The sequence below is a fragment of the Odocoileus virginianus genome, chromosome X, assembly GCF_023699985.2.
Source record: "Odocoileus virginianus isolate 20LAN1187 ecotype Illinois chromosome X, Ovbor_1.2, whole genome shotgun sequence".
In the NCBI taxonomy this organism is placed as follows: Eukaryota; Metazoa; Chordata; class Mammalia; order Artiodactyla; family Cervidae; genus Odocoileus; species Odocoileus virginianus.
Window position 1 is genome coordinate 39,189,411 of NC_069708.1, and position 13,195 is coordinate 39,202,605.

A 13,195-nucleotide genomic window follows, 5' to 3' on the forward strand; every position below is an offset into this window, starting at 1 on the left:
TATCCACTGAGTCATTTGGGTGGAAACTTTAAAAAGGGCCTGTTTTATTTTACAGAGTACAAATAACCTTGTAATTAAACTGAAAACAAATAATTGCCAACAAGCAATTATCATTCAGTTAAAGAGTAATTACATGGTTATTTGTGCCCTGTAAAATAAATCATTACAGAAATTAGTAATGCAATTAATATTTTAGCAGAAACAGGGTGCTGCAATGATGCACCTTTCAACCTATGCTGATTAAATTGTCATCCAAATAACAATTTTCTAGTTAAAGCACCACATGTTTATTTTTTCTTGATTAATATGTAAACATCTGCCTGTTGCTAATAAAGCTCTTAAAGATAAGTTTGGCAAGATCTTCTATCAAGAATAATCTTTTCCAACTTTCTACAGTGTCTTCCATAGTCTTTACTCATGTTGTCAGGCTTGTGTTCTTTGAAAAGTAGCGCAGGAACTTTAGTGCTAGGGATATCTTACTACTGTGGATTATTTGGTCTAAAAGTAGGAATAAATCTATCTTTTGGAATGCTATTGATTATAAAGCATCTTCACAATCTTGATTCTAATTAATTTACTCTAGGGCCACAAGTTTTCTTTCCACTAGTATAAACAAAGGAGTCTGAATATGATTTTGCTCACTGATAGGTTTAAATAAGTTTGGAAGTATTCATCACACAATCATACTCACTAAAGAATTAATCATAAATTTTAAGTAGCAGGTCAAATACACATCTCTATCACTACACCTTAAGCTCTTCAAAAGCAGAAGAAACTATATTCTAGTTTCTCACAATATATTACTAAACAAATAGACCAAACCCATTGTGATTGTCAAGCTTACATTTTAACCTGTGTAACCCTGATTCCTAGTTTCAATGCCAGACACAAACTGAACGGGCACTTAGTTCATGTTTGTTTATTGGATGTTTGAATAAGCAACGCTGTCATCGCAACATCAAATCATGAGATTGACCAAGAAATTTGGAAAATAACTGTTTAAATCTCATAGCTTCCAAAATATACTGTCAACAACGGGCTCATGGACATAGAGGGAGCATCAGAAAGAGAGCATAAAGACAGTGTATAAAGAGAGCATAAAGCTCAGTGATTGTAAGCATAAAGACAACACTGAAACTTTTATGCTGGGTGAGTACAAAGAGTTATCAGGTGGGCTTTAATAAAGTTAGTAGGCTTGAATTCTGATAAATAGAAAGATGTAGAGAAGCACTTAGAAAGTACAGACTTCTCTGTAGTTAATTGCTTAACTAGGCAAACAATTTTGAAAATTTCCTTCCAACACAGTAAAAGGTGGTGTGAGACTCCATAGCCAGATCTGATGTTGTCTCCCCTGTGACTATTAAAATAAGACTCAAACATTATAAAGGATTTCCCTGAAAGACAGTAAATATTATAACAGAAGAAGATGACTGACTATATAGGAGTAGAGTGTCCTTAAAATGATGAACCTATTTGCAAAAGCAGATATACAGACACAGATGTAGAGAATAAATGCATGGATACCAAGGGAGGGAAGGTGGGGAGGGGATGAATTGGGAGATTGGGATTGATATATATATACACTACTATGTACAAAACAGGTGACTAATGAGAACCTACTTAATAGCACAGGAAACTTTACTCAGTACTCTGTGGTGATCTAAATGGGAAGGAAATCCAAAAAAGAGGAAATATGTAGAGATGTGTATATGTAGAGGTGATTCACTTTGCTGTTCGGTAGAAGCTAACAAAAATATATTCCAATAGGAAAAAAAAAAAAAAGAAAATACAGATTTGAAGATTACTCAACAAAATAACATGCCTTCTTCTAATGACTGGATATAACCTGACTAATATTGTTTAGTGATCTTGGAATCCTTTAGGACATTTAAAGTAAATAGGATATCTTTCTTCTCAGTATTAGGAAGAGTTAGGAAGCCATAAACAGGGCAAGAGCAAACAGAATAACAACACTGCATTAAATACAATAAATTATGGCCCAAACTTGAGTAGAAAGAAGGAGAAGAGATTCAATTTATAAAATTGAAACATTAAATGAGAAAAATGAATATTTCATACTAGATTGATATACAATATTGATGTATAATAAAAAGAAATAGCATCAGCATGGTAAATGAAAAATGAACTGGGTAATAGTACCTCTGTGTAAGGTCAAGGTTGTTAAAAGTTGTCTTCATTTAAAACAGTTTGTCTTTTTCACCCTAGATAATATACATGTTTCAATGCTGTTCTCTTGAAACATCCCACCCTCGCCTTCTCCCAGAGTCCACAAGTCTGTTCTATACATCTGAGTCTCTTTTTCTGTTTTGCACATAGGGTTATCGTTACCATCTTTCTAAAGTCCATATATATGTGTTAGTATACTGTAGTGGTCTTTATCTTTCTGGCTTACTTCGCTCTGTATAATGGGCTCCAGTTTCATCCAACATGAGACAAGTGCTCGGGCCTGGTGCACTGGGAAGACCCAGAGGGATCGGGTGGAGAGGGAGGTGGGAGGGGGGACCGGGATGGGGAATACATGTAAATCCATGGCTAATTCATTTCAATGTATGACAAAAGCTACTGTAATGATGTAAAGTAATTAGCCTCCAACTAATAAAATAAAATAATAATAAAAAAAATAAAACAGTTTGTCTTACAATGATGGAGCACTTTGTTACTGCAAAGTTGATAGAGTGAGATTTAAGTTAAATTTCTTTGTGAACAAAAGTAATTTTTGGAAATGTTCTCTGTCCAAACCTTATAAATTTTTGTGGCTTGGGTTATTTAATGTAGTATTTTACAGTATTTTATGAAAATCCCTATTATTCAGCTTTGTAAGCTACATTTCTACCAAGAAACAACAGCGATATTTTAGACAATATTAAAAATGTTGAAAATATTTGAAATATATTGTATGACTTGAGAATGACTTTGTCCTAATGTTCAATGACTTATAAGTTTCCTTATTGTAGTGACAGCTTCCAAATAATGTATTCCATACACTGACTGTGTTAGAGTACAAGATGGAAGCCTGATACTGACTTTCTATTTCCTTATTTTATGGATTAGCATTTATAATTGCAATTCCTGAACTACTCACACCAGGGTAAATAATGCAAATAGAATAAGTTAGGTTAGTGTTTTAAGTTTAGCATCAACTCACTTAAAAATACCAAGCAATCTGTGAGAAAATACACCATAGATTACAAAGGTGACAGGTTTCCATAGTAAAGTCACTCCAAGTGAGTACACTGCCAGTTATACAGCTTGGTTTAAATACTAGGTAGGAAAAAACCTACTGAGGGTAGGGGATCTTTGTCCCTTGTGGGCTCCTAGAAGCTGTGGAAATGTTAATAAACATCAGGTCTTATTCTACATTTCAGCTTTCTACCCCTCACCTCTGGCATGCTGAGCAGAGTTAATCACTTCACATTCTGTACCATCTTAATTCCGTGAGTCCCTATCTCAGTTGCATGTATTAATACCAGGGATCAAGTATAGCTTTAAGAGCAGAAGGTGACTTTGGGTTTCTCACAACAGGTAAGCTGCATTGCAAAGTGCTGGCTTAAAAATAGAATCTAAGCTAGAAATTGATCTCTTATGGTTTTAAAGCTTGCCATAACTGTATTGTAAAGAATCTACCTGTCAATGCAGGAGACACAAGAAATGCGGGTTTGATCCCTGGGTCGAGAAGGTTCCCTGGCGTTGGAAATGGCAACCTACTCCAGTATTCTTGCCTGGGAAATCCCATGGACAGAGGAGCCTGGTGGGCTACAGTCCATGAGGTTGCAGAGAATCTTGACCGTCTTGACACTTCTTAGCACACATACATATGTTGGGAAGCTTAGTAGAAGGAAAAGTATTGGTCTTTTAGTAATAAATGAAAATAGTCTTTAATATAAAATTCTATCATTCTTGACAATTAAGGGATGTAGCAAGTGGTGGTATTTCCAAAGAGTGTATTTTAACCTGATCTTTGTCTTTTTCTCCAACAGTTCAAGGCCCGGCAGGCCTCCTAAGCGCTCTTTGGGAGTGTTGCAAGACAGTGCTCGCCTTCTGCCCCATTCAGTCCCAGGACTTTTATCACCAGGACTTATCACTCCGACAGGTAATAAAATCCATCCAATGATCAGCCTTGTCTCTTCATACTGCCCAACATTTGAAATAAACTAATATTGATCTAACTGCCTTGTCCTTCAGAGCTTTTCAAGCTCTATTAGAGGTTACATTATTGAATTTTTGAATATTCATGAAAACAGTTTTGTTACTCCAATGACTCAAATCAAATGGACATGACTTAAATATTAACTGTCACTTCCTTGTAGGAAATCTCTTTCACAGCCTTATTGTGTGTATGTATGTGTGTTTTTGTATGTTGAGGGCAGAGATTGGGGGAGGGTGTCACTCTCCAAACTAGTATTTTCTCAAAGCCTCTGATGGGATGTACTGTACCTGCTTATTGATATGTCTCAATGATATTCTTTTTGTTTTTAAAAGTTCTGGGCATATGTGTATATTTTCTATGTTAATATTATAGGATAAAATGTAGAAATAATATATATCATCCCTGGTAACACATTATGATTAGACAAGAAAGTGCAAATAGTCATTGTCTTAAATAATGATTCACTGTTTTTCATCAAACACTGTGATAAACACTACTCCCCTAAAAATACCAATCTCATAAATTAGCACTGAACATTTTTTGTTTTCTCAAAAAAGAAAAGCACACAAAACACTTAAACTTGCTTGCTATTTCTCTAACTGAAGCTTTGAAAATCATTAAAGCTACTATATGATAGAAAATGTATTTAATGACAGTATTATCTTCAATGATACAAAAAATTAAAAAACAAACACCTACTGTGTTTTGGGTATTAGGTCCTAGGTAATGCAAAATTAAATGAATAGCAGTCCTTGTCACATAAGTTCATGTAAACTAATAATTTCATTGAAGTATGATAGAGACTACAATACAAGTATATATAAAGTGCTATAATATCACAGAATGGTAGCGACTAAACAATTTGTTAAGTTTGGTAATGCTCACAGAGATTTGAACTATGTCTTATAGGCTGAATGTTTCACAGATGGATAATAGGAGGGAAAACATCCTCTGAATGTAGAGTGTAGATGTACAATGATGAGAAAAAGCCCAGTATCCTAGGGGCAATAGCAATTAAGTGGCAGAGACCATAGGAGAGATTTAAGATGGGAGACTTACAGACAATACAGTTAAGGTGGGGAAAAAAAAGTTTGTGAAGCTATCATGTTCAGCAGTTTAGGATTTTCCCTGGGCCAGTGGTTTTCCAAAGTGTCTTTCAAGCACTTTCCTTACTGGCTTACACGGAATTGCAGAAGTATTTCTAAGTTTCCCAATTCTGTCTCAGAATTTTACATGTTCTATTTCATATAGGATTTTGTTCAAATTAAAACAACAACAACAACAACAACTCTTATAGGTAGAAGGACCACTGATAAGTAAATGAGTAAATGCTCTAAAAACAATTGCTGTTGAAGGAAAGTAGCAATGAAGGGAGAAATAACAAGGACCTGAACTAAGGAAAATTCAATAGAGTAAAAAAGAAATTCAGAGTTGCTTCATAATTAGAATTATTCACACTTGATACTTGATGAAAATAGAGAGTGAGAAGATGAAGTCTAGGATGATTCATGTTATAAGTTGGATGATAATGTCATTATCTAAGAGAGAATTTAGGAAGAGACTTAGGCTTTGGGGGTTAGATAATCATTTTTAGACTTTAAATATTTATAAACAAATTCTGATACAAGAAGAAAGCAGCCCTTCACATATAAATGAATATAGAGGGGTAACATATTATCCCCTGAAATATATTATCATGGATGCTTAATAAATCTATTTCTTGACTTAAAACACATTCAGTTCAGTTTAGTTCAGTCGATCAGTTGTGTCTGACTCTTTGCGACCCCATGGACTGCAGCATGTCAGGCTTCCCCATCCATCACCAACTCAGAGAGCTTATTCAAACTCATGTCCATCGAATCGGTGATGCCATCCAACCATCTCATCCTCTGTTGTCCCCTTCTCCTTCTGCCTTCAATCTTGCCCAGCATCAGGGTCTTTTCCAATGAGTCAGTTCTTTGCATCAGATGGCCAAAGTATTGGAGTTTCAGCTTCAGCATCATTCATTCCAATGAATATTCAGGACTGATTTCCTTTAGGATTTATTAGTTTGATCTCCTTGCAGTCCAAGGAACTCTCAAGAGTCTTCTCCAACACCACAGTTCTTCAATTCTTCAGTTCACAATTCTTCAGTGCTCAGCTTTCTTTATAGTCCAACTTTCACATCCATACATGACTATTGGAAAAACTATAACTTTGACTAATAGACCTTTGTTTGATTTTTAAAACACATTGACAGAGCCTAAAATCAGTTCAGTTCAGTCGCTCAGTCGTGTCTGACTCTTTGCAACCCCATGAATTGCAGCACACCAGGCCTCCCTGTCTATCACCAACTCCCGGAGTCTACCCAAACCCGTGTCTATTGAGTTGGTGATGCCATCCAGCCATTTCATCCTCCGTTGTCCCCTTCTCCTCCTGCCCTCAATCTTTCCCAGCATCAGGGTCTTTTCCAATGAGTCAGCACTTCGCATCAGGTGGCCAAAGTATTGGAGTTTCAGCTTCAACATCAGTCCTTCCAATGAACACCCAGGACTGATCTTTAGGATGGACTCGTTGAATCACCTTGCAGTCCAAGGGACTCTCAAGAGCCTTCTCCAACACCACAGTTCAAATGCATCAATTCTTTGGCACTCAGCTTTCTTTATAGTCCAACTTTCACATCCATACATGACCACTGGAAAAACCATAGCCTTGACTAGTACCATATAAGTAATCAGATCTATGTCCTGATCAAAGATGAGTCCTGTGTAGATGAAAGATAACAAAGGATTTTGTAATTGCCTTGAAAGTAATGTACTCAAGTAAACTTTGGTACATTATTTGTTGAGAAAAACCTGTAATATATATTAAGTTTCTATTATGCACCATACATGGGTGCTTTATATGTACTTCATTTAATCTTCATAGTAGGTTTATGAATACTGTCTTCATTTTTCAAGTAAATAATACATGGCTCAGTGTATTTACATTAATTGCTTATGATTTCAAAGCAATTGAGTGACAAAACTGGGTTTCAAACTCAGGTCTTTTAAAGTCCAAGGCCAATACTTTTCTCTCCTCATCGTGATGTCTTATAGTACATGTTAAAATCCAGTTTGAGGTACTAATCTGCTCCTAATTTACTTGGCATGTATGCTTCAACTCCTCCAAGATAATGGAGTCTCCTTCCTTGGGTTAAAACCTTGGCCTTCCTTCCTACAACTTGAATTTACCACAGTGAGAAATTCTGGAGGGAAAAAGACTCCTCAATTCAAAACCCTTTGCTTGTACCTAGAAAGAGATGATAGATAGATAAAGGATTAAGTAGAAAAAGGCATGAATATTTCTGTCTAAATGGCAGACAGTAGAAAATCATTAAATAGGGGAAGGAAGGGGAGTCTGCACAACTCTGTGGTAGTTTATTTTCTTAGAATACATTAATTTATTTCACATGCTTAAGGATATCCTACTCAACTATAGACATATAAGAAAAAAAAAAAAAGCTCTATGAACCAAGTACAGATAATTCTTGGATTATACATTATTTTGCATTAGATATACCATTTCACCCCTCCATTAGCAAAGATAATTGAGATAAAATCAATTCTCAATTTAGCTATCAGCAAATATCATATTTGATATTATACTTACTATTCATTGCAAGCTTAATTTTCATTAATTTATTTAAATATACTTTTGAAGAATTCAGTTGATATTAATATGGTGTGTTATGGGTTGAGAATTATCTTTTTTCTCAAATGATTATTAAAATAATTTCCAATAAAATTTCAGGTCCTTAAGTCTCAACATTTTTTTGTAAAGAAAGAGATAATGTTTTACAGCTGTGTATAATTTTACATATAACTGACTAATTATTGGTGAGTGTGCTGCTACCTTCTGTTTCAATGTTATATGTCTGGAGAACCTATTTTGAGCCCTGCTGAATTTGCCTAAGTAAATGAAACTTGTTTTCCATTTGTTTATATTGTTTATTTGCATTTGTAAGTTGAAAATGGGGTCTAAGGGTAACAAAATGCAGTGATCACAATGTTTCTTTTTAAATATAGTGATGCTTTTTGTATATTATTTTGCTTTTAAATTGTGCCCTCCCAACAGTTGCAAGCAAAAACATGCAGGTGAAAAGGTTCACAAATGGTTAAGTCATCTAGGGTGAAACAGATCACCAGCCCAGGTTGGATGCATGAGACAAGTGCTCGGGCCTGGTGCACTGGGAAGACCCAGAGGGATCAGGTGGAGAGGGAGGTGGGAGGGGGGACCGGGATGGGGAATACATGTAAATCCATGGCTAATTCATCTCAATGTATGACAAAAACCACTGCAATGTTGTAAAGTAATTAGCCTCCAACTAATAAAAATAAATGGAAAAAAAATGGTTAAGTCATCATGCTTAGATTTAAGAAGAGTTCTCTATTCATATAGCTTGACATGTAAATTCTTAAGAATGCAGAATAATATTGAATAATGTCAGGTATGCCATGTTGTTTTTATCTGCTTAGCATATGGGTAATTTTTTAAATTTCTATTTTATTTGACTTAATTCCTTTTTGAATTGTTTTATTTTAATTTCAAATGTGTTTATTTTCCTCTTGGTCATATTTCCCCTATATAATAGAAACCAGTTCATTCAATCCCACTAATTAAAATTTTGAGATAATTCAGAGTCACTATGCTAAAGTCTCTGATATTAATAAATGTATCTTATTTAGCCAATTAAAAGTATAAATAAAAATGTGTGTGTATATATTGGTATTGAGTTACTAAAATACTTGGCTTTCTGGGTGACTCTAGTGATAAAGGATCCACCTGCCAATGCAGGAGATGTAAGAAATGCAGGCTCTATCCTTGGGTCAGGAAGATCCCCTGGAGTAGGAAAATAGCAATCTGCTCCAGTATTCTTGCCTGGAAAATTCCATGGACAGAGGAGCCTGATGGGGTTGCAGGGAGTTGGACACGACTGAGCACATTCTGCATTCCATATTCCATACTAAAATACTTGGGAAATTTAAATGTACTTAGGTATCTAAAAATTGTTTCAAATAATTTATTTCTATACAAAATGATCAACATACTAATTACTGATGATAATACTTTTTTCACTGAGATAGGATCCTTAGGAAGTATTCTTGACAATGTTTTCTGGTATTTCATTTATATAATATCTATATAACTATAGACCCAGAGATATGGTATCTATTAATGTCTATCTATTGATTAATATCTATCTTTAGATAAATATATATATATATATGAATTTATGGTTTTCATTTAACATATAATGTTTCTTGAACATCCATTCTGCACCAAACAATATGAAAAAACATCACAACACATTAAAATTTATTTTGTGAGTGAGAGTTTTCTCAAATTCCATCCAACCTTTTACTGAGTAATTACAAAATGATGAAATTTAATTGTATTTTGCCTTCATATATTGCACTGCTGATAGTCTCATCTCATGTCTCTGTCTATTTCTATTGTACAATCTGTATCTTAATTCCCTGATAGGTCATTAGCATATAATAATTCTATTACCTAGTATTTTAGGTAATATTTAGGTAACAAAAAAAATGTTTTGTGTTATAGAAGGGAAAAGGAAGGACTTTTATCCCCATCTTTCTCGGCAAAACTGCAAAAGTGCTAATATCACTGAATCATACTCAAAGGATGGATTTGTCATATATGCCTTTGAACTTCCCAAAAGATGACTACTCCCCTTTCCTTGGCTTATGAACTGGTTCAGACAGACAGGTGTGGAATTTGGCCTGAGAGAGATTTAAACTGACACCTTACAAGGAAGTAATAAAGTGCTTCAAATGAAATTTCTATAGTGTTCATTTCTTAAAAGGTAGAAGATTTGTCAACCGTTTTCTTTTTTCTTTGAGTTCTATTGTGATAAAATATTTTTAGGAATTTCAGCTGCCATTCATGTTCCTGGGAAACTGAGCCTATGAATATCCAGTCCAGTAACAGTAGCTTCAACAATCAACTCAGGATTGGCTGAGCTATAAGTAGAATCCTGCCAAATTGTCATAGTGATATGTCAATTTTATGACATGATATAATGCCAATTAGCCTGATAGCATGATTGGAATCAGCTTCCCTTTACAAGACATGTTTTGTATAATTACTCAGTTTGATTGCTAAGAAGTGGTTATAAGTAGGACAGAGTGGTCCTAAGCCTTTCTTCTGTGAGTGTAACACAGGAGAAATCTATCTAGAAAGAAACAAACCAACCTTTTCAATGGTTTACTTAAAACATTTTTTTCCTATGACTATCTTTGACTTTTTCAATGATTAATATTGTAAAGCATTCTCCATGTCACACAAATGGTAACCGCTTTTATGTCAAAAATGGTAGTAACTATTATCTTTGTTTCTCATATGCCCAGGAAGAATCATTGCCCTGATGGGAGCCAGAGTTAAATGACTAATTTTTTCTAATAATTAGCTTAGACTACATACAATTATGGTTTCTCTACTAACCAAAAGTTTAATTTTGTCAGTTTAATAACAGGAACTTCATCTATTATTTTAGTTAAATGTGGCTTTCCAAATATTTTTATTTTAATATTTTCATTTTATCTTTTATTTTATTATCTTTAATATCTTTTTTCCTCTGTATAAATGTCATAACCTAAAAAGTGTCCCCACCCACTTTTTTAGACTCCTACCAATTTTTGTACTCCCTTGAAGACTCATAGAGCAAAACCTATTGCTTATTTCCAATGTAGGTGGAGGGGAAAACTTGGAATTTAAGCAAACCTTGCAGGATTATGGTGATGATGATGATGATGATGATGATGATAAAAATGTATAGTGCTTTATAAGTCACTCCCACATCTTTAAGTTGTGTCAATGTGTATTGTTGTTGTTGGTTAGTTGCTAAGTTGTGTCTGGCTCTTTTTGAAACCCCAGGGACTGTAGCCTTCTGGGTTCCTCTCTTCATGGGCTGTTCCATGCAAGAATACTGGAGTCGGTTGACACTTCCTTCTCCAGGGGATCTTCCTGACCCAGGGGTTGAACCCATGTCTCCTGCATTAGCAGGTGGATTCTTTACCACTGAGCCACTGAGGAAGCCTGTCTCTGTGTATGTATGTAGCTAAACCTTAAGTTTTAAAAAGAATATTTTTCAAGGTCCATTCATGTTGTCCCAATGTCAGGTTTTTATTCTTTTCTATGGCTGAGTAGTATTCCATTTTATATGTATAACACTTCTTAATTAATCATTCATCTATTGATAGGAATTTAGGTTGCTTCCATATCTTCGCTATTGTAAATAATGCTGCAATGAGCATAGGTGTGTAAATGTATATTCAAATTAGTGCTTTTGTTTTGTTTGTATAAATACCCAGGAGTGGAATTACTGGATCATATGATAGTTCTGTTTTTAATTTTTTGAGGAAACTTCGTAATTTTTCCATAATGGCCATATCAATTAATTCCCACCAGCAGTGCATGGGGATTTGCTTTCTCCACATCCTTGCCAATGCTTGTTATTTGTTGCCTTTTTCGAAATAGCCATCCTGAGAGCTGTGAGTTGATACTTCATTGTGATTTTTTAAATTAAATTTATTAATTTTAATCGGAGGATAATTACTTTACAATATTGTAAAAATATGGACAGTTTCATGAACTTGCGTGTCATTCTTTGGTAAGGGCCATGCTAATCTTCTCTGTGTCATTCCAATTTTAGTATATGTCGAATTGAGCACTTCATTGTGGTTTTGATTTGATTAGTGATGATTAGTGATGTTGAGCATCTTTTCACATGCCTATCGGCAATCTGTATGTCTTCTTTTGGAAAAATGTCTACACAGATTTAATTGAGTTGTTTGCTCTTTTGATGTGGAATTGTATGCAGTTTATTTTTGTGTGGCTATTAACTCCTTATCAGATATATCCTTTGAAAATATGTTCTCCCACTCAGTAGGTGGCCTTTATGATTTGTTGATAGCTCTCTTCACTGTCCAAAAGATTTTTGCTTTGATGTAGTCCCATGTGTTTATTTTTGTTTTTATTTCCTTTGCCCAAAGAGATATATCCAAAAAAAGTATTATTAAACCCAGGGTCAAGGAGCTTATTGCCTGTTTTCTTCTATGAGTTTTATGGTTTCAGGTCCTACATTTAAGATGTCAATCCATTATGAGTTTCCTTTTGTGCATGGTTTGAGATAGTAATCCAGTTTATTTTGCAAGTAACTGTTCAGTTTCACAACAGTATTTATTGAACAGGTTGTCTTTTTCCCATTGTATATTCATACTGTCTCTGTTAGATTAATTGATCATAAGTGTGTGAGCTTATTTCTGGGCTCACTATTCTGTACATTGATCTATGTGTCTGTATTTGTGTCAGTACCCTACAGTTTGGATTACCCTACAGTTTCATAGTATAGTTTGAAATCAGGAGAGTGAATATCTCTTGTTTTTCACTTTTTCCTCAATGTTGTTTTAGCTCTTTGGGGTCATTTGTGGCTCTACACAAATTTTAGAATTTGTGTTCTAATTCAAGTTGTAGAGTTATTTTTTCTACTTCTATGAAAATGCCATTGGTATTTTGATAGAGATTGCATTGAATCTGTACATTGTCTTGGGTAGTATGGTCATTTTAGCAATATTAATTCTTCCAGTCCATGAACATGGTATATCTTTCCTTGTGTGTGTGTGTGTGTGTGTGTGTGTGTGCGAGAGAGAGAGAGAGAGAGAGAGAGAGATCTTCAGTTTTGTTCATCAGTGCCTTATAGTTTTCAGTAAACAGGTCTTTTCCTTCTTAGTTAGATTTATTCTGTAGAATTTTAATCTTTTTGAAGTGATTGTAAAAGGGATTGCTTTCTCAATTTTTCTTTCTGATAGTTCATTTTTAGTGTCTAAAAATGCAGCAGATTTATATATATATTAATTTTATATACTGCAAATTTACTGAATATTTGATGAATTCCAGTACTTTGCTCCCTGGAGAAGTACTTTGCTTGTGTCTTTAGGATTTTCTGTGTATAGTATCATGCCTTTAGGGTCTTTAGGATTTTCTATG

The 13,195-nt window shown here is 34.6% G+C and overlaps 1 non-coding gene across 1 annotated transcript; it reads right to left on the bottom strand.

Annotated features, from left to right (window-relative positions):
* Positions 1-11,778: 11,778 nt before the first annotated feature.
* On the bottom strand, positions 11,779-11,880 carry LOC139033242 (U6 spliceosomal RNA). Its single transcript, XR_011485863.1, has one exon. It is a non-coding gene; the product is annotated as a U6 spliceosomal RNA (small nuclear RNA).
* Positions 11,881-13,195: the final 1,315 nt, after the last annotated feature.